General features: G+C 45.5%; 1 protein-coding gene across 1 annotated transcript in view; it reads right to left on the bottom strand.

The window, feature by feature from the left end:
* Window positions 1–20,698, bottom strand: part of TRPM8 (transient receptor potential cation channel subfamily M member 8) — a 249,858-nt gene that overhangs the window by 137,053 nt on the left and 92,107 nt on the right. The window lies entirely within an intron of this gene.

Below are 20,698 nucleotides of genomic sequence, written 5' to 3'. Positions count from 1 at the left end.
ACTAGGCACCTAATTTAGGGCCCTAAATCTAGACAAATAAATAGCAGGCCTAAATTTAGGGCCATAAATTCATGTGAATTTTCAGCTGAAAACATAGGTACTTAAGTTTGCCTAACTTAGGGGGTCATTTATCAAAGTGCTATATGGTGTTTTTGCATGCAAAAAATGCCTTTAACGCGTGCGAAAGCACCATAACGCATGGTGTGATGCAAATGAGAAAAAGGGGAAGATTTGTGGCCAAGCTCACAGTTTTGTGAAGCTGTATTGCATGGCTTTAACTACACCTTTTTCATTTGTGTAAATGTGCAGCTATCAGGGACCTCCTACAACCACTGGGGTGGGGTGGGGGGGGGGGGGGGAGAGAGAGAGAGAGAGAGAGAAAGCAAGCCTTGCCATGCTTCCCTCCCACTAGATAGGTATTTATATCTCTATGGGAGGCCCACCTTGTAACTCAAGGTGAGGTTTAGGTATTAGTGTGGGGTTAGGGGTCACTTTGACATTCAAAGTGAGATGTACGAACAGAACAGTGCTCTCTTGTGAAGATTTGATGACCTTTGGAGTGAGGAAACTCACTCAAAGATGAGATTTGTGCAATGTTCTCTCAACCTAGCTTGATGGACTCTCTACCTGGGTAACCTAAATTTGGGAACCTAAAAAGTAAAAGGAAAACTTTCAAACAACACTGTATGGCCCTATATATACATATATATGGCCGCACAGAAATCTGTTACAGTATTTTATAACCTGTAGATATCAGATATGCACAGATTATGAAATACCCACATGTCAACCCATCAATGAATAGAAAGTGTATTCTTTTCCTAATTCTTTTATAAACATATGCAGATATAATTTATGCATGAAAAGAAATACAATTTGCTCACGTAAATCCCTGATTTATATGCAGAAGTCAATATATTTTAAAATGTGCACATAATTGAAATCACCAGTTTGCTAATATCTCCACCATTTCACCCACTCCTTTTCCAGGTCATCGAGACTCTCCTAATTCTTCACTCTGAACTCTCCCCAATCACCAACCCAAAACAGACAACAGACGAGTCTGATATCAATTGCATAAGATATTTAGCAGGTGTAAAATTATGAAAATAAGTTTCCTAATGTACTCCCTTAAATCTCTTATATAATAGCAACTTAGGTGAGTAACTCTTAGCCACTCCTCAGAAAAGCCCTCTTCCATCCCTTTTTTGCTAGTGTACATGTGCATTTTTTATGTTTGTAAAATAGTACATATGCAAATGCAAAATACTGATCTACATATATGCTAATTTTATTGTCATAATTCCTTTGAAAATTCACCCCTAAGCATGGTCAGGCTTGGGGGTCCAATCAAGAGAAGTAAATTAGATGCTGATTCTCAACTTGGCTGGTCAAATCTAGGCGCAGCAATAGTAGACTTAGATTTGGCTGATCACATTCACCACTGGAATTCAAAATTAACTGGTAAGCCAATAGCCTACTTCATTCCTACTTCATTTCCAACTGAAAAGTACCCATGGGGGCCAATAGTTTTCCCCGAATTATCCTGACCTACCCTACCAATTTCAAAATTTTCAACAGGACCAATAGCTCCAGCCTCTCAAATTTGCAAGCCTGACAGTCCCCATCCCCTTTCCCAGCCTTCTAAATGGAAAGGTACCCACAGAACTGACAGCACCCTTCAATCCCCTCCCACCTGTCCAAATTCAAAATTAATCTGAGGCCAACGGCCCAATTTCTTTCTTCCAAGAGCTCTCCAAAACTCTTAAAGCAAAGCTGGAAAGAGGAAACAGTGTAACCGCTCAGCTCGGTGCCCAGTGTTGCTCTGAAGACAACCTAGCATTATTGTCAGAGCAATGCTGCTGGATGTCGAGCCAGGAAGAAGAATGCTGTTTCCTACAGTTGGCTCAGCTTTCCAGAGTTTTAGGGGGTTTCTGGGGAGAAGGTATTATGAGGGGGAATCTGTCCAGGGTTAATATTTAATTTGGGGAGATGGGAGAGGATATGGGGTGGCTGTCAGCGACATGGATCATTTTGAATTGGGGAGGGTGGGGGGAAGGTATGGTGGGGCTGTCAGTCCCATTGATTATTTTAAATTTGAGAAGGCGGGAGATGACTTAGCTGACTAGCACTGATTTTTAGAGCTGACTGGTTTTTAGGCACCCAAAGTCTTTGGTCCCTAATTATAGCCACCTATGGGTCCATATTCAGCAGCCTAAGGAGCGAGTAAGTAAATGTGGGCTCAATAAAGAAACTGAATGGATTCATTTCATGTGAGTGACAGTTCATCACTACACATTAGCTGGCAGGTGAAGTATGTAAATCACACATAAGTAGTCTCGTTTTCGCACTCAGCCTTGCTGAAACGCCGACAAAAGGAAATGGCGGAAAGGTTCGATGAGTCGAGGCTTCTTGTACTATTGCAGTATTCCCGAGGATGTGCAACTTATTGTTAAGCATACCCAGTGCATAAGTAACTTGAACAGTTTTTGATTCCTAGAGAAAATAAATTGGACCTCCAGTGAAATTTAGAAAGTTCTGTGGAAGAAAAATCAAAACACTTCTGTTAGTCAGCATCTGGAGAATCTCTCGCACAGTGAACTGTATTGTGCAGTCCCTGAAGCAGCAGCCCGCAAAACGTGGACACGTCGGACGTGCATCTCAAACTCCGGACTTTGGATTTTGAAGCATGATAGCGCCAACTAAGGGAAGTACTTTTTCCACATTTTTATAAAAACAGTTAAAAACCAAAGAAAAATTTGCAAATACAAAATTTACTTGTAGTGGACCAATGATTACAAAGACCTGCAGCAGTAAAAATTACAAGTTACATACTTGCAAACCGCAGTTAGTATGAAGGTCCAATATATACAAATAAAGATAAGATAAAGTGGTTTATATAATAATATCACTTCACAAAAATTATAAAAGACTTTGTTAATACAACGTGATTTATTATAGGTAATTGAAATCTCCCATACTGCACTGCCAAATTGGTTAGCTTGCCTGATTTCTCTTAGCAGTTCATCATCTGTCTGATCATTTTGGCCAGGTGGATGGTAGTATACTCCTAGCACTATACTCTTACCCAACACACATGGGATTTCTACCCATATAGATTCTACTGAGCATTTAGTCTCTTGTATGATCTTTATCCTTTTGGACTCTATACCCTCCCAGACATAAAATGCCACACCCCCACCAAGTTGATCCTGCCTATCATTGCAATATAATTTGTACCCTGATATAACACTGTCCCATTGGTTATCCTCCTTCTACCAGGTCTCTGAGATGCCAATTATGTCAATCTCATCATTTGCTGCTATACACTCTAACTCTCCCATCTTACTTCTTAGACTTCTGGCATTGGCATACAGACATTTCAAAGTATGTTTTTTGTTTGTATTAACAACCTGCTTTTCAGTTGTTAGGGATAATTTGGAATTCTTTAGCTCAGGTTATTCTTTACTTATAAGCACATGGACTATGCTTGCTTTTATTGGAGCCTCTCTCTTAGATGCCCTATCTCTCCTGTTTCATTAGTATCCTTCAAAGATACATTCCTCCAAACCATGCACTGCTGAATGACTCTTGGTTTTCCCCTTTGTTCTAGTTTAAAAGCTGCTCTATCTCCTTTTTAAAAGTTAGCACCAGCAACCTGGTTCTACTCTGGTTAAGGTGGAGCCCGTCCTTTTGGAAAAGTCTCCCCCTTCCCCTAAAGGTCCCCCAATTCCTTACAAAACTGGATCTTTCTTCCCTTTACCATCGTCTCATCCACGCATTAATACTCCGGAGCTCTGCCTGCCTCTGGGGACCTGCACGTGAACAGAGAGCATTTCAGAGAATGCCACCCTGGAGGTTCTGGATTTCAGCTTTCTACCTAAAATCAGAAATTTGGCTTCCAGAACCTCCCTCCCACATTTTCCTACATCATTCATGCCCACATGTACCAAGGCAGCCCGCTCCTCGCTTGCACTGTCTATAATCCTATCTAGGTGATGTTATGGGGAGCACTGGGAGAGTGGTCCCCCTTAGAGGGAGTGTGCCCTTGGGCCCCTGGCACAATCCCAGGTGGATCAGGACCGCGCCAAGGGTAGGTGTAGCGTATGTCAGCGTGGGTGGCGAGAGACGACCTGACCCCCAGCCGGATCTGCATGCCTCTGGAACCAACTATGGAATGTTGGTAATAAACAGTCCTCCGACCGTTCCCGGCCCTTTCGGATCTGCCGCTGGAATGGCAAAAGGCAGCAGGCTGGACTCAGGGCATGGGCAGACGGAGGTTCAGGCACAGAAGACGAAGACTCGGGAACCATAGACTGTAGACGTAGACTCAGGAACTTGGAAGGTTCAGACATTAGCACGGTCCCTCAGGGCGCCCTACACAGCCAGTACCACTGGTCTGGTCACGGACCACCCTGTCCTACATCCGCGGGAGCGGGACCAGCGCAGGAAGGGGACGAGGTACTGCACACCAGCAGTCAGGAGCGAGGACTGGGACAGGAACAACAGGAACCAACATCAAGGAACATCAGGAAACATCAGGAACTTGCAAGACACCGGACACCAAGCTAGAACAAGGAATGAAGGCCTGACGGAGCGCTGGAAGAGGAGACATCCAGAGACGAGTAACTCCAAGACAAGGCATGAGTGCTGGAGAAGAGCTTTTATACCCCAGGAGCAGGCAACTGTCTGGGAGGAGTCCAGATGGGCCACACCTCTCTGGCCCTACAAGAGTGGAGAGGAGCCACGGGACCGCCCCTTAGGAGAAAGGCGTGACCCACACCAGAGCATCCAGGCTGCAGTGGAGTAGGCCTCGGGTAGGCCCTGCTGACACCGAAGGCCTCCCAGGCTGTGGAACAAGATCCAGACGATTACTAAGGCAAGGCCCCGGCTTTGGAGCGGCCTCCAGGGAAGGTGAGAGGCCTCCTGTGGCACAGCTATGGGAGGAATCGTAACAGGTGATACGTGAGGTCCACCACCTTCGCACCAGGCAATCAAGTTACCAGGCAGTCCTCACATCCACCAGCCACCCAGCTATCTAAATTTTGAATTATTTATTTAAAATTATTTTATTACACTGCCTCCATACAATAGTTCGGCGCGGATAATTGAATCACCGAACATGATGGTCGACCTAACCCTTCTCTCCTGGGCAGTAGCTCTGGGAGACCTGTCCTCAGTGCGATAGGACAACTCATCACCTGGAGAGCAGGTCCTTGCTACAGGATCATTTCCTGCTACACCAGGGTGATGTTCTCCAACTGGGAGACCTTTCTGATCCAAGGCACCCAGACTGGACTTGGGACTTGGCTGCTATGTCCCTGAAAGTCTCATCAATGTACCTCTCTGTCTGCCTCAGCTCCTTCAGGTCTGCCACTCTAGCCTCCAGAGATCGGACTCTAGCCAGGAGCTCTTTGCACCGAGTGCACACATACAATCTCTCACTGGCAGGTAAAAAAATCATACATGTGACACTCAATACAAGCGAGATTTCCCAAAGCTATACTACTTATTCCATCAGCCTCTTCACAGCACCCTCTCAGCATGTGACCACACAAACATGGAGGCTAGCTCATTTAGATATACAGTGGCAGGGATTTTCCACAGCACTTCTGTGAAATTGAGTCTAATTTTCTCAACAGTTTGGCTCTGAAACCCAAATTTTCTTCGCAACTGGCTCTGTTAGCCAATTTAAAGTGGTCTGCAGTATTTTCTCATGTCACAGACCCCAATTAAGGGGAAACAGCTCATATGATACCACAATTAACTTTACGCTTTTTCTCTCAGATTTCTCTCAAATAAAAAATATGTAGAGGGTCTCCCAATTATCCATTTGGTTTCTCAGGGGCTTTGACAGAGAATTCCCCGGGTTTTAACACGGTTTTATGTCACTTCCCATTGCTTCAGTAAATCTTGTGATTAGGGCTCTTAAAACTCCTCAAAATTCTGGCCACAGGCAGAATGGGGGTGCTGAGGCTCCGCTTACTTAACTACCACTGCCAATCAGGTCCATTTTGTTAAGTTTGGATACCATTTAAAATGGGGTATTTAGGGTCCTGCCTGAGCTCCCTACAGAGGTCTCCCACCTGCAGAGGTCCCCCTGACCTGTGCCCAATCTTGATTTGGCCACAGTTTTTAATTTTTGAGTGTGTTCTGGGCACTTTATAAACCCAGGTCAGTTGATCCTCACCCAAACCCTTCAAAATGGAGAGGGTGACTGGGTTTGTACCCCCCATCCCCCAAATTGGTGTTCATTTTTTAATTTTGCTGCATTTCCCCACTTTGAATGTGAACCAGAAGTGACACTCCGGCTCATTTCTGAGATAGTGGCCAACTTGCACTCAGCATCAGGGATTTTCCTGTCTGGCTTCTCTGGACAGCAGCAGTATCCCCCAGTGCTGCCTCCATGCAGCCCCAGCCGCAGGTCTTAGCTCCATCTCCCCGGGATCGCCTTTCACAGCTGATGACCCAGGAAAGCAAACGCACTGCCTGCACTCACTCTGAGGCCTGTATCAGCTGATCGCTGGATTCCTTTGATAGCCTCAAGGCTGGAAATCCCTGCGGCTGCACGGACCAGCTGCGCTCTGCCTCCTGGTTGACCCCTGCACATTGCGACTCTCCCGAGGGGCATTTTTCTGCCGGGACTTGCCAGCTGCTGCTCCTGCCAGTCTTTAGGGAGCAGGTAATTTATTTAAAAAAAAAAAAAATTACCACCCCCCCAACCCTTCTTTAATTTTTAACTTCTGTTTACACAATCACTCAATTATGCAGTGCTCTTAGAGTTATGGAAACAGAGCAGAAAACAATACAGGATGGAAGACAGAGAACCAATCCCACAGATGTAACCTCTGTTTTAAAGGAGTACCGGAGGCTCCTGACTTTTTGGATTGTAAGCAAGCTATGTAAGACATTTATAAAACCCTGCTTAAAACAGTGGGGCCAACAGAGCAACCGACAGATCCCTCAGTGCTGATTGATAGGGCACACCACTCCCTTGGCTCATAAATATGGAATCTACCAAAGGATATAGTAGTATATTTTCATAATTACACAATGAAAGAGAAAGGGTTTGCTGCTGCCAGGAAGCTCAGAACACTCCAGTGGCATGGGAATAACATTGGAATCTTTGCAGATTTATCAGCTATTACAATAAAAAGGAAAGATTTAAGAGAGACTACAGGCTCCTTGCATAAAGGAAATATCAAATATGCCGGCTCATTCATCAAAATGTGTTATGGCGTTAATGCATGCGATAATAGCTCTAGCGCACGGCGCAAATGCAAATTTTTGGAAGGGGTGGGATCAGGGAGGAGTTGGGTGGGATTTAGTAAAATGAGGGGCACAAAAACTTTTAGAATTGTATTGGGGGGAGGGGGGGGAATGGAGGGAGAGAGAGAGAGCCTCTAGGAAAGCCCTCACAGTGTGCAACTATTTATATCTCTATAGGAGGGCCATCTAATAGGTTGAGGTGAGGTGTTGGTGGTGATGTGAAGCAGTATGTTACCACATGGTGCAGTAATTCTAAAGATGTCCCTTTTTAATAATGCATTTTGATGAATCTAGGGGATAGATGGCTATTTGTGTTTGGCCAAGCCTTTACCATAAGTAGCATAACCTCTAAAGTTAAAATGGCAGAGGCTGAAAAAATACTGAGTGGCAGGGATCTCATCGTCAACCTTGCAAATAACAACTATGTCTTCTTCAGCACCTAGAGAAGGCCCTCCAACATGGCAGCATGTGGTGAAGGAGGTCGCAGATTGTGCCAGCATTCTGGGGGCTCAGCATCTTCTAAAGAGCCAGGAATCTGAAAATGGAGAGGGGACCTGGGAAAAGAATTTTACCCACTCTTTATTTCCTTCATGACCTACAGCAGCTATGGTTGTGGCAAGGGACTGTGAAAATAATAATAGTGTTAGATTGGTCCATAAAGATGGATCGGACGATTGGTGAGAGGATTGAAAAGTGGTTATGCCCACTTTATTTTTATTGCAGATGAAGGGAGTGTAGGGCACGATGAGATCATATCCCCAGGATGGAGTGGGTCTGCATTTTGGATATCGCAGACCCTTTACTTGTTTCGGGGGGGAGACTGAGGGTTGGTTTGGGATTATGTTAGTCAATGGGTGGAAAAGAGAAGGGATGATAATGGGAAGATCATTTAATATGAAGGAATATTTTATAGGTTATGGCTTTGTGGTGCAAGGAGAGGGCATGTCAGCTAAATAGGTTTGATAGTAATGCTCAATCATTTGACTATGTCAAGGATACGAATAGTTTCTATTAATGTAAAAGGTTTAAATACTCCTCATAAACGACAACTGCTGTTTAAGGAGCTATTGCATTTGAAAACTACTATAGCACTGATACAGGAAACTCACTTCAAGAAGCGATTTGAGAATTTGGTAAAATCTAAAATATTTACACATTTTTTTTAAATCTCATTTTCGACTAATAATAAATATTCCATGGTGGGAATATTGATATCTAAAGGCCTTGCCTTTGAGGTGAAATCTGTCAGCAGAGATGTGGAAGGGAGGTACATTTTGTTGCAACTTGCTAACAACCTCAGTTCGTATACTATAGTAAATATATATGCTTCCAATTTGGACCAAGGTATATTTTTTGAGAGACAAGTAGGGGCCCTATCTACTGAAATAGGATGGGGGGGGGAGGGTCAATTAATAATGGGAGGGGACTTCAATATTACTGTATCCCTCCAGTCAGATAATTCTTCAGGGAGAAGTTTAACTTCCCAAGTTCACAAGTTAGAACTCAAGTTTTTAATGGAAAATTGGTGTCTATGAGTTATTTGGAGATTGCTGAATCTAACTGTATGTGATTACACTTTCTTCTCAAAACCCCTTAAAAGATATTCACAGATTGATCTCCTTTTACTAGACAAGACAATGGTTTCAAGAGTGACCAGTGTTAACATAGGTAATATCACGTGGTCTGATCATGCCTCAGTATGGCTAGAGCTTTCATTATTAAATAAAGACACAGGCAAATACTTCTGGAGGCTTAATGAAAATTTATTGTCTGATATGGAGTATTGTGAACAGCTTGCTGGTCAATAATACAAATGGTGTTTGTCCAATAATCCTGTGGGACTGTTCAAAGGCAGTAGTCATGGGTAAGTTGTTGTCCAGAGCCTCCTACAAGAAAAGAGAAAAGGTTTCATTAAGGTTGAACCTGTTACAAAAAAATCAATGATTTGGAAAAACTGCATAAACAGAGGCATGTTAAAGCAACACAATAGACTAGAAAAGGCTAGGGGACAGCTACAAGCATAAGATCTTGACTTGACTGCACACCAAATGGCATTGACATGCCAATAATTTTTTGAATTGGGGAATAAAGCAAGCAGACTATTCGTTAGGAGACAAGGCTAGACTCTCATAAAATCACATCATGAAACATTTAAGACCATTCTAACAATGAATACTGAAATTAAAGACTGTTTTCAACAATTTTATGAAGAACTATATTATCAAGATATGACGATTGGAGATGCAATGATTGATGATTATCTAGTGGGGATCAGTTTTCCTGCTTTATCCAGTGATCAGCAATTCTTTTTGGACCAAAGGATAAGAGAAGTTGAGATACTTCAGGTTATCAAAGGATTAAAATCTTGGAAATCTCCTGAGATAGATGGATTTTCAGCTAAATTTTACAAACAGTTTGCACCCACTCTAGTTAAATCTTTAACTAAGATGTTTAATAACATAGTATCAGGACAGTTTATTTCTCAAGAATCAAATCTAGCTTGTATACAGTGAAAGCTAAGGGCAGGAAAGAGCCTTCATTATGTGAATCATATAGACCCATTTCCCTAATTAATCTAAAATTAAAAATTCTAGCTAAGGTCCTAGTCAATTGTTTGAATACCATCATTTCAATATTAATTCCCCGGACCAAGCCATTTTTATTCTGGGCTGGATGGCATCTGACAATGTACATAAAACCTTGGATCTAACCTGGTGGGTCAAGAAAGAGAACGTGACCTCTCTGCTTCTCACAATGGATGAAGATAGAGTTCATTGGCAATTTGTATTCAAGGCCTTAAAAAAGCTGAATTATGGGAACAATTATTTTAAATTGATTACAAAGCTCTATGATGGACCATTAGCATATATTGAAGTCAACGGGGGCTATTCAGACAACTTCAAAGTAGGTCAAGGAACACACCAAGGATGCTCCTTATCCCCTTTACTCTTTGCTATTTTTTTAGATCTCTTTGCAATTCGAATACATTATAATTCTGGGATACAAGGGGTAAGGGTAAGAAGGTAAAATTATAAATTATCATTGTACATGGCAACATTTTGTTTACTCTAACCTCACCCGAGTATTTACTTCCCTATCTACTAGCTGAAACGGAGTTTAGTAGGATCTCAGACTTTAAGATGAATGTGGATAAGACTGAGCTAGTAAACATTACCCTGTAGTTAATCTCCAGAAGCTATTCTCTTTTAAATGGACAAAAAATAAGATATGATATCTGGGTTCTAATGCTGACCAACTTTTTCCATGAGTCATTTACCCTTACTTGAAAGAATATCACAGGATTTGAGGAGAGGGAGAGTTTCAATTTTTTATGGTTGGGTAAAATAGCAGTAGTCAAGATGAATATATTTCTACATTTTTGTTATTATTTTCACTCTCCCCATTCAAATTCCTAATACCATATGAAAGTATGGTAGAAGAAGATATTTACTATATTTGGAGATGCAGACCACCGTGTGTTGCAAGACTTGTTATGCTTCAACCCAAAGCCTGGGTTGGACTAGGACTCCTGAATCTGTGATGGTATTATGTTCCTCCCAACTGCATGTAGTCATAGACTGGCACAGATCGTGGGAGATAAAGCAATGGGTTTTAATCGAACAGGCCTTGATAGGTAGTATGCCCTTAAAAGCAATGATATAGTTACCTAAACGTGCTTGGAGGCCACTTTCTGTAGGGACTCTATACACTTTTAATACCTTAAAGCTCTGGCATACATAAAAAGATTGTATTGTGGGGAAGAGAATGTATTTCCATCCTTCCTCTTTATTCCATAACAGGGATTTCAGCCTAGAATCTCCTCAGATATTTTAAGCGATGGAAAAAACTGGGCATAGAAAGATTAGAACATGTATTGGGGGAGGGGGGGAGAAGGATGTTGTCATTTATGGTTTTACAAAATAAATAGCACATGACATTTAAAGACAAATTCTCCTATGCCCAAGTGAAGCATTTTGTTGAACAATCTCATATTTCATCTGATTTACTGAAGGGGAAATCCTTGTTTGAAGTACTTTGTAATACAGCTGATAGGGCAAAAGGCTGTATTTCCAAGATATATGCCTTGCTTAATCAAGAATTACAAAAGAAACCCAATTGTATTAAAGCTTGGGAAAAGAATCTTGGAGGCCCACCAAATGAGGAAGAATTGAATATTTCTTTCATCTCTATGGGGAGAGGTTCTATATCTGCCACATAGTTGGAAAATGGATATAAAGTACTTTTGAGATAGTCTGACAGACTTTGTAAAATGTATCCTGTGATGGACGTGAAATGTTGTAGGGATGTGGTCTGGAGGGTTCTTTCTTTCATATATGGTGGAACTTCCCGATTATATATAGTTACTGGATAAAGATAGTTAAATGTTAGTCTAGTGAGGCAAAGAATGACAGGAGTTGGGTGGCACCCAACCAATTTATAGAAGCATGAGTTTTTGAGAACAGTGTCCACTTCACTCATCAGATGAATTGAACACTGTCCTCGATAGCTCATTCTTCAATAAATTAGTTAGTCTATAAGGTGCCACTGATTCCCGTCATTTTTTAAATGGATTGAGGTTATCACTGGTGTTTTATGTGCAGTTTCTCCTAAATGTGTGCCAGTCCCGCAGGCCCCACAACCCTTACAGCAGCTTATTCAACAGATCTTCTGTTGCGCTGGAGGTGGATTCTTGGGCTGAGGTGGGGTTGACACAACCCATAGGTAAGGACCTATGGGTCCCCACCGTCAGCAGGTGGAGTGGGCTGAAGCTAGAGGCCACTGGAGCTTCACCTATACCAGCCCTCATTCCCCTCAGGTTGAGCCTTTGGATGCCGGGGCCAGCAGGACTTAGGCGAGCCTCGAGATAGGTGATTGAAGGTAGATGGTTCAGCCCAGAGACAGCAGCCAGCAGGTGGCGTAAGCCTATCCAAGATGGGTTATGGAACTGGAACCCAAGCACCAAGGAGAGACTGAGGGTGCTTGAGCAAAAGAAGGCCGAAGCTTTGTAAGTCCACTTCCAGAGGATAGAGGCAGAGAAGTCACTGAGAGACTCGGATGGAAGCTGGTGGTCTGAGGAGACTGTAGCAAGTAACATGGAAGTCTGGACAAGAAAGAATCTATAGCGAGGTTATCTGTAGCAATGGTCAGGGTGCAGAGAAGGCAGGCGTGGTCAGGCGTAGCAATGGTCAAGGCATAGAGAAGGCAGGCGTGGTCAGGCATAGCAGAGGTCAGGATTGGAGAAGGCAGATGTGGTCAGACGTACCGGAGGTCAGGCTTAGAGAAGACAGACATGGTCAGGCATAGCAGAGGTCAGGCTTGGAGAAGGCAAGTGAGGTCAGACATACCGGAGGTCAGGCTTGGAGAAGGCAGACGTGGTCAGGCATAGCAGAGGACAAAATCCGTGAAGTCAATCTGAGGCAACGAGCAGGGTAGGAACGAAGAGACAGGAACCAGGAACAATGAGGAAACAGGTACACAAGGCTGAGATGAATCTCGGAAGGCAACGAGTACTTGATCAACAGGAACCGAGGAGACCTGTTGCAAAGGCAATGCTTAGGAGCAAGTACGCTGAAAGTGGTGACATCAGCATCCTGGTCCGTGGCCATGTTCCCGCTGCGGGCCCTTTAAAAGGATCAAGGATGCGCGCGCGCCTAGGAGGGGGTGCGGCACACTTGGCGGCATCTCTCCATGGAGGTGGAGAAGCCTGTCCAGAGGAGGAATCCTGGCTGGAGGTTCCGGGCAGCACAGCGGGACCAGGGACACTGGCAGGGGCCCAAGGTCGGAGCCGGCAGCCAACTGCTGCCAGAGACGGAGGGGAAAGTACTGAGGTCCTTCTGGGAAGGTGAGAGGGCCGCGTCGCAGGCCTCCCGCGTGCGGCAACCATAACAGTACCCCCCCCTTTACGCCCCCCTCCTGCAGGTCGGGGTTTACCCGGATGGGCACAATGGAAGTTTCTGAGGAGGATCTTGTCTAAGATGTTCTGGGCAGGTTCCCAAGAGTTTTCCTCGGGACCATACCCCTCCCACGAGAGGAGGTACTCCCATCAGCGGCCTCTGCGATGGACATCTAGGAAGTCATGGACTTGATAAGTAGTGTCAGTTTCTGCCACCAGCGTGGGTGGCTTAGAAACCTTTCGAGTAGGCCAGGATAACACCACAGGCTTGAGCAAGGAGACATGGAAGGTATTATGTATACCCAAGGAGGGAGGCAGTCTGAGCTGACAGGTCCTATGCGTCGAGTGATTGTGAATGGTCCAATAAAATGAGGAGCAAATCTCTGGGAAAGTATTCGAAGCCTGATATATTTGGTGCTTAACCAGACTTTCTGGCCAGGATGAAATTCAGGGGCTGTGCGGCGGCGGCTGTCAGCCGTCTTCTTGGCCCGGGAGTCGAGTGATTGTGAATGGTCCAATAAAATGAGGAGCAAATCTCTGGGAAAGTATTCGAAGCCTGATATATTTGGTGCTTAACCAGACTTTCTGGCCAGGATGAAATTCAGGAGCTATGCGGCGGCGGCTGTCAGCCGTCTTCTTGGCCCAGGAGGCGGTCTGACATAGGCGGAGATTCGTCTGTTCCCATATCATCTTAAGGGCATCCGCAGTAGCCTGTGCCACAGGGGACGGCACGGAGAGTGACATGGGTAAAGGTGGTTGAGGTTGTTTCCCATAGACAATGGCGAAAGGAGATGTTCCTGTAGCTGTGGCAATGTGAGAGTTATGAGAGAACTCTGCCCAGGATAAGAGGTCTGACCAGTTGTCCTGTTGGTCATTGATGTAAGCCCGTTAGAACGCTTTCAAAGAGCGGTTCATCCACTCAGCTTGCCCGTTGGCCTGGGGATGAATGATAGGCGGTCATGAGGTTGATGTTGATACCAAATTTCCGGCAAAGAGAGCACTAGTACCTGGCGACGAATTGTGCACCTCGATCGGAAACTATATCCACTGGTAAACCATGTGGTCTGAATATGTGGTGGAAAAACAGTCGTGCTAGCTCGGGTGCAGATGGTAAGCTTGGAAGCCATTTTTGAGAAACGGTCTATGGTCACCCATATTACAGTATTGCCCCTAGAAGGAGGCAGATCCACAATGAAATCTGTTGACAGATGTCTCCACGGTTCTTCGGTTGCTAGAAATGGTTAAAGTAGTCCCCAAGGTTGCCCGACCAGGGGTTTCTGTTGTGCACAAATGATGCAGGATTCGAAGTATGCCTTTGCGTCGGAGACCAAGATAGGCCACCAGAAAAACCACTGGAGCAGTGCCACGGTTCGCGCTTGTCCTGGATGACCGGCAATCTTGGAATCGTGGGCCCAACGGAGCACCCTTTCTTGGAGTCATCACAGCCCCATGGTTTTCCCCATAGGGACTGTATGAATAGCTGACAAGGAGACACAAGCAGGATTAATGATATGCTTTGGCTCATCGGGAATATCTTCTGGTTCGAGGGATCGAGATAAGGCGTCTGCTCGAAGGTTTTTTTCTGCGGGGCGATAACGGAGCTCAAAATCGAACCGGGAAAAAAAAGGGCCCATCGAGCCTGGCGGGCATTAAGACGCTGTGCTTGACTTAAGTGATCTAGATTTTTATGGTCTGTGAACACCATGAATTTATGTTATGCACCCTTGAGCCAGGGATGCCATTCTTCTAAAGCCAACTTTATAGCAAGTAAATCGTGATCCCCAATACTATAGTGTCGTTCAGCTGGTGAAAACTTCCATGAGTAAAAGGAGCATTGGACTATAGTACTGGAGGCGGTCCGCTGGCTTAGGACAGCCCTGGCCCCAATGGCAGAGGTGTCCACCTCGACTTGGAATGGACGAGTCGGATCTGGGTGACGTAGACAGGGTCCCTTTTGAAAGGCCTTTTTTAATCGATGGAACGCTGCAATAGCTTCAGATGGCCAGTTTCGTGTATTCTGGCCTTTCCTAGTCAGGGCCATCATGGGCGCGGCCAGAGTAGAATAGTGAGAGATAAAATGGCGGTAATAGTTAAGGAACCCCAGGAAAAGTTGTAGGGCTTTAAGTCCCACAGGCTGTGGTCAATCCCGGATCGCCTTCAGTTTGTCCGGGTCCATGGAAAAACTCTGTGGGGAAATTATGTAGCCGAGGAATGGCAGGCTGGACTTCTCGAACAAACACTTGTCTAGTTTTGCAAACAACTGATTTTCACAAAGACGATGTAATACCATACATACATCAGTCCGATGGGTATCAAGGTCCTTTGAAAAAATAAGGATATTATCCAGGTAAACCATGACTCTTATATACAGTAGATCTCTAAATATTTCATTCATCATTCGCTGGAATACAGCAGATGCATTGGAAAACCAGAAGGACATCACTAAGTATTCATAGTGACCATCCCTAGTATTGAAAGCGGTCTTCCAGATGTCCTCAGGATGGATGCACACCAGGTTATACGCCCTGCGTAGGTTCAGCTTAGTGAAAATGGTAGCACCTTGGAGACGATTGAAGAGTTCAGAGATCAGTGGTAAAGGGTATTTATCCTTGCGGGTGATGGCATTAAGGCCATGGTAATCAATGCATGGTCTGAGTGACCCATCCTTTTTGGTCACAAAAAAGAACCCTACTCCAGCAGGTGAAGTAGAAGGATGGATAAATCCTTTCTCCAGATTTTCTAGAATGTACTCAGTCATGGCCTTTGTCTCTGGTAGAGACAAAGGGTAGATGCGTCCACAAGGAGACATGGTTCCAGGAATGAAATCAATAGGACAGTCAAATCGCCTGAGAGGCGGGAGAAGGTCGGCCTTCTGTTTGGAGAATATGTCTTCATAGGTGGTGTAGGGAGCCGGTATTCCAAAAGAGGTGGTAACTAGAGGAATCGTTGCAGATGAGGTCACCTTCTGGAGGCAAGATTGGTGACAAGCTGGACCCCACTCTACCAGCTATAGAGAAGTCCAATTGAACTGAGGCGAGTGCTTCTGGAGCCAGGGAAGCCCGAGCACTATGGGATGGGTAGACTTATCCAATACTAAAAGTTCAAGCTCCTCAAGGTGCAAAGCCCCAGTGCGTAACTGAACAGGTTCTGTGGTCAGAGAAATTCGGCCGGGGAGCAGCTCTCCATATATCGAGGCAATGCACAGGGTAGGAGCTAATGAGCGGGTCTTAATACCCAGGAGTTGCACAAGGTCCTTGAGGATAACATTTCCCCCCACTCCTGAATCAACTAGAGCAAGGACTGGCAAGGACCGGGAGTCCCAAAATAAGGTGACTGGAACTGAGAATTGCGAGGCCGGAGAAGTTGTACCCAAGTTCAGGACCCCTACTGAGCTTGGGCTCTGACGTTGCCCAGACGGATGGGACAGTTCTGCAGATTTGGCCTGGGGCCCCGCAATTTATTTAATTCTTTTCTATACCGGTATTAATGGTTACGTCATATCGGTTTACATTGAACTGGAGGTAGAAAGTACAGGGGATGGGACTAAAGGGAACAGTAGAGAAGATTAGCCGGAAACTGGCAAACATGAGGTCAGAATAAAGAGAGAGCAAATGTTGCTTACCTGTAACAAAGTTTCTAGAACTTTGACTGGCACCTACTGGGCATGCCCAGCATGGCACTAATCCTGCAGCCAACAAGGGTCCCCATTCACACTTGTTTAAAGCTACAGGAAGTACCAAAAAATAAAATAAGAAAACATAACAAACCCAAAACCGCGGGGTGGCGGGCGGGTTTCGTGAGGACTAACATCCTGCTGTCCTGTGAGAACATCTGTTACAAGGAAGCAACATTTGCTTTCTCACAGGACAAGCAGGATGATAGTCCTCACATATGGGTGAGTACCGAGCTGAGGATGTCCAAGAAATGCACCAAATGTACCCAAGATGTGCAATAGGCACAAGGACTGGGGTGAAATTTGGTAGAGGGCATCCTGAACCCTAACGGGCAGGTGGAAAGGTGTTGGTACGTCAAGTTGTGAAAATGTTGCACAAGAAAAACTGGCCGAAGATGGAATTTTGTCTTCTGGCCTTGTCTAAGCAATAATGGGCTGTAAAAGTATGGAGAGAACTCCAGGTAGCAGCCCTGCAAATGTCAGGAAGCGGCACAGAGCATAGGTGTGCTACTGAAGTCGCCATGGCCCTCACAGAGTGTGCTTTAACACAGTCTTGAAGTGGAATGCCTGCTTGCTGATAGAAAAAAGATATGCAGTCCGCTAACCAGGAGGAGAGAGTCTGTTTACCCACAGGCTGCCCCAATTTGATGGAATGGAAAGAGACAAACAATTGAATGCTTTTCCTGTAGGCAGCTGTATGGTCTAGATAGAACACTAGAGCCCGTTTACAGTCAAGGGTATGCAGAGCCTATTCTCCTGGATTGGAGTGGGACCTGGGAAAGAAGGTAGGTAGTATAATGGATTGATTAATGTGAAACTCTGATATTATAACAACTTAGGGTGAGTGCGGAGTACTGCGCGGTCCTGCAGAAATTTAGTGTAAGGCGGATAGGTAACTAGGGCCTGTAACTCTCTAACTCTGCGAGCAGATGTTATTGCCAAAAGAAAAATCACTTTCCATGTGAGAAAGTGAAGATCACAGGATTGGAGAGGCTTGAATGGTGGTTTCATGAGCCGGCCCAAAACCAGATTGAGGTCCTGTTATGGATCTGCTCCCCCAGAGGGGAGGAGCTAGCAATCTGTTATCAATTAGCTCCTCCCGAGGGGAGGATTAGCAATCTCTTATGGATCTGCTTCCCCAGACGGGAGGAGTTAGCAGACTGTTAGTAATCAGCTCCTCCAGAGGAGAGAAGTTAGCAACCTGAGGTAGATCTGTTCCTCCAGAGAGGAGGAGTAGCAATCTGTTATAGAATCTGCTCTCCTGAGGAGAGTAGCCAGCAGTCTGTTGTACTTCGTAGATGGAGTTAGTGATCTGTTGTGGGTTGGCTCCCCACAGAGTGGCAGTCTCTTATGATACTGCTCTAGTAGTGTAAGGAATGAACACTTTAATGTAAATTGGTGAATCCTTGGGCCAATGGCAGATGACAGCGCCCCCAGGAGGATATCCTGAGAGGAACCACCGGCTAGGCTGGAGTATGGAGACAAACACAGATAGTTCTTTATTAGACAGGAAGTAGAACCACCAGAGGTGGCAGTAGTAAACTGATGTGCACGGCAGGGCTGAAGTCCCTCAGATACTGGAATTGCGATCTCTGGGTTGCTGAGCTGTAGAGAGAGACTATAGGTAGTGAGTAGACAGGGTATGCTGGATACATAACCAGTAGTAGATGATACACTCACAATTGTAGAAATCTGTAATGGCTTCTATGCAACAGAGAGTTTTCAGTATATTCAGGAACAGGAGCCGTAGGCGAGTACTGGTTCCTATATGCAGTCTGGAATAAGAACTCACAATAACTGTGTATGAGATGGCTTCTGAAATAGAAGAGAGTCGGTGAAGGGTTTTAGGAACATGGGCCCCTCGTGGAGCGAGTACCGGTTCCTATCTGCAATATGAAATAGTAATGCATCAGATATAGGTATGCGATAGCTTCTGAGATAGAAGAAAGGAACATGAGCCCTCGTGGAGCGAGTACCGATTCCTATCTGCAATCTGCAATAATAACTCACGATTTCCGTACCTGCGATAACGTCTTAAACAGAAGAGTCTTCAGAGATTAGGAACATAGGCCCTCGTGGAGCGAGTACCGGTTCCTATCTGTAATAGAACTCACAGTGTTCACTTCTGTGATCGCTTCCAGGCAGTAATGAGAGAAGAGAGAGCAGGGCCCCCGAGGAGCGGGTACCCCTAGGTAAGTTTGTAGAGGCAGAGCAGCAGAGAGAAGATTTCCCCCCTCCTTCCTAACTCGATTCGTAGTTGCAAGCAAAGACCTTTTAAGTTGGAAGCGGATGACATCACTACGGGGGGACGCCCCCGAGATTCGTGCCCTTGCTGGTACAAACTCTGGAGCACGCAAGCGCGCGCGCCCTTACATCATCAGGAACATGGCGGATCCGCAGCGTCAGGCCAGCCCGGGGATTCCAGGGAGAAGTGGCGAGGAGAAGCCGCGGCAGCATCTGTCCGTCAGACCTGAAGGGAGTCGCCACCAAGGTAGAGAGGGTGAAGCGAGGGCAAGAACAGGCACGAACGCAACAGGTCCCAAGAAGGGGCCAGAGGACGCAGTGGAGGCTTGAGGTGAAGCAAGCCTTTCAGAAAACGTGTTACGAACGGTTGTACCGAAATAGGAATGTCCCCAACACCTTTATGGAAGGCGGCCACCGTACTGACATGCATTCTGATGGAGGAAGTTTTTAGACCTGATTCTGACAAGTGCCATAGATAGTCTAGAAACTTCGTGGTGGAACAGGTAAAAGGATCAAGGGATTGAGAAGAACACCATGACTTAATCCTGTTCCATTTGTAGAGGTAAGACTTTCTCGCGGAAGGCTTCCGTGAAGCAATCAGGACGTGGGAAACTGGCTCTGAAAGGTTTAGTGGCTGAAGAATTAACCTTTCAACATCCAGGCCGTCAGGGACAAAGCTTGAAGATTGGGGTGGCATAGGCACCCGTCGCTCTGAGTGATCTGAAGCGGGTCCTTGCCCAAGGGAATGTGTCTGCAAATGGAGAGATCCTGAAGTATTGGAAACCACACTTGGCGAGGCCAGTGAGGTGCTATCAGGATCATGCATCCCTTGTCCTGACGTAACTTCATGATAGTCTTTGATAGAAGTGGAAGTGGAGGGAATGCATATAGGAGACCGGTTGCCCATGAGAGGGAGAATGCATCTCTTGGCTGAGAGTGTTGGCTGCGAGTGAGAGAGCAAAAGTTCTCTACTTTGCGGTTTTGAGGTGACGCAAAGAGGTCTATGCGAGGATAACCCCAACGTTGGAATATTGAGTCCGCTACTGTGGGGTTGAGGGACCACTCATGCAGATGGAAAACGTGACTTAGCTTGTCCGCCAACACATTGTCCACTCCCGGCAAGTAGGTGGCCCTGAAATACATCGAATGGGAGAGGGCCTCCGATCATATCTGTGCAGCTTCCTGACACAGTAGGTAGGAGCCTGTCCTTCCCTGTTTGTTGATGTACCACATGGCCACCTGGTTGTCCATCTGAATCAGGACGACCTGATTGGAAAGGTGATCCTGAAACACCCTGAGAGCATATTTGATTGCTCGTAGCTCCAGGAAATTGATTTGGTGTTTGGCTTCCTCTGGAGACCAAGTTCCTTGTGTCTGCAAATCGGCGACATGGGCTCCCCAGCCGAGGTTGGAAGCATTGGTGGTGAGAATTATTTGAGGGTCTAGAGCCTGGAAGGGCAGGCCTTGGAGGAGATTGATTTGATTTTGCCACCAGGCTAGAGACTGACGAAGTGAGTCGGTGATGTGGACAGAGGTTGGACAGACTGAGTCCATTGTGACCTTAGAGTCTACTGCATGACTCTCATGGCCAAGCGGGCCATTGGGGTAACCTGTACTGA

Source organism: Rhinatrema bivittatum, chromosome 6 (assembly GCF_901001135.1).
Source record: "Rhinatrema bivittatum chromosome 6, aRhiBiv1.1, whole genome shotgun sequence".
Classification (NCBI taxonomy): domain Eukaryota; kingdom Metazoa; phylum Chordata; class Amphibia; order Gymnophiona; family Rhinatrematidae; genus Rhinatrema; species Rhinatrema bivittatum.
Note: the sequence above shows the minus strand (reverse complement) of the source record. Positions and strands in the feature narration are given on the sequence as shown.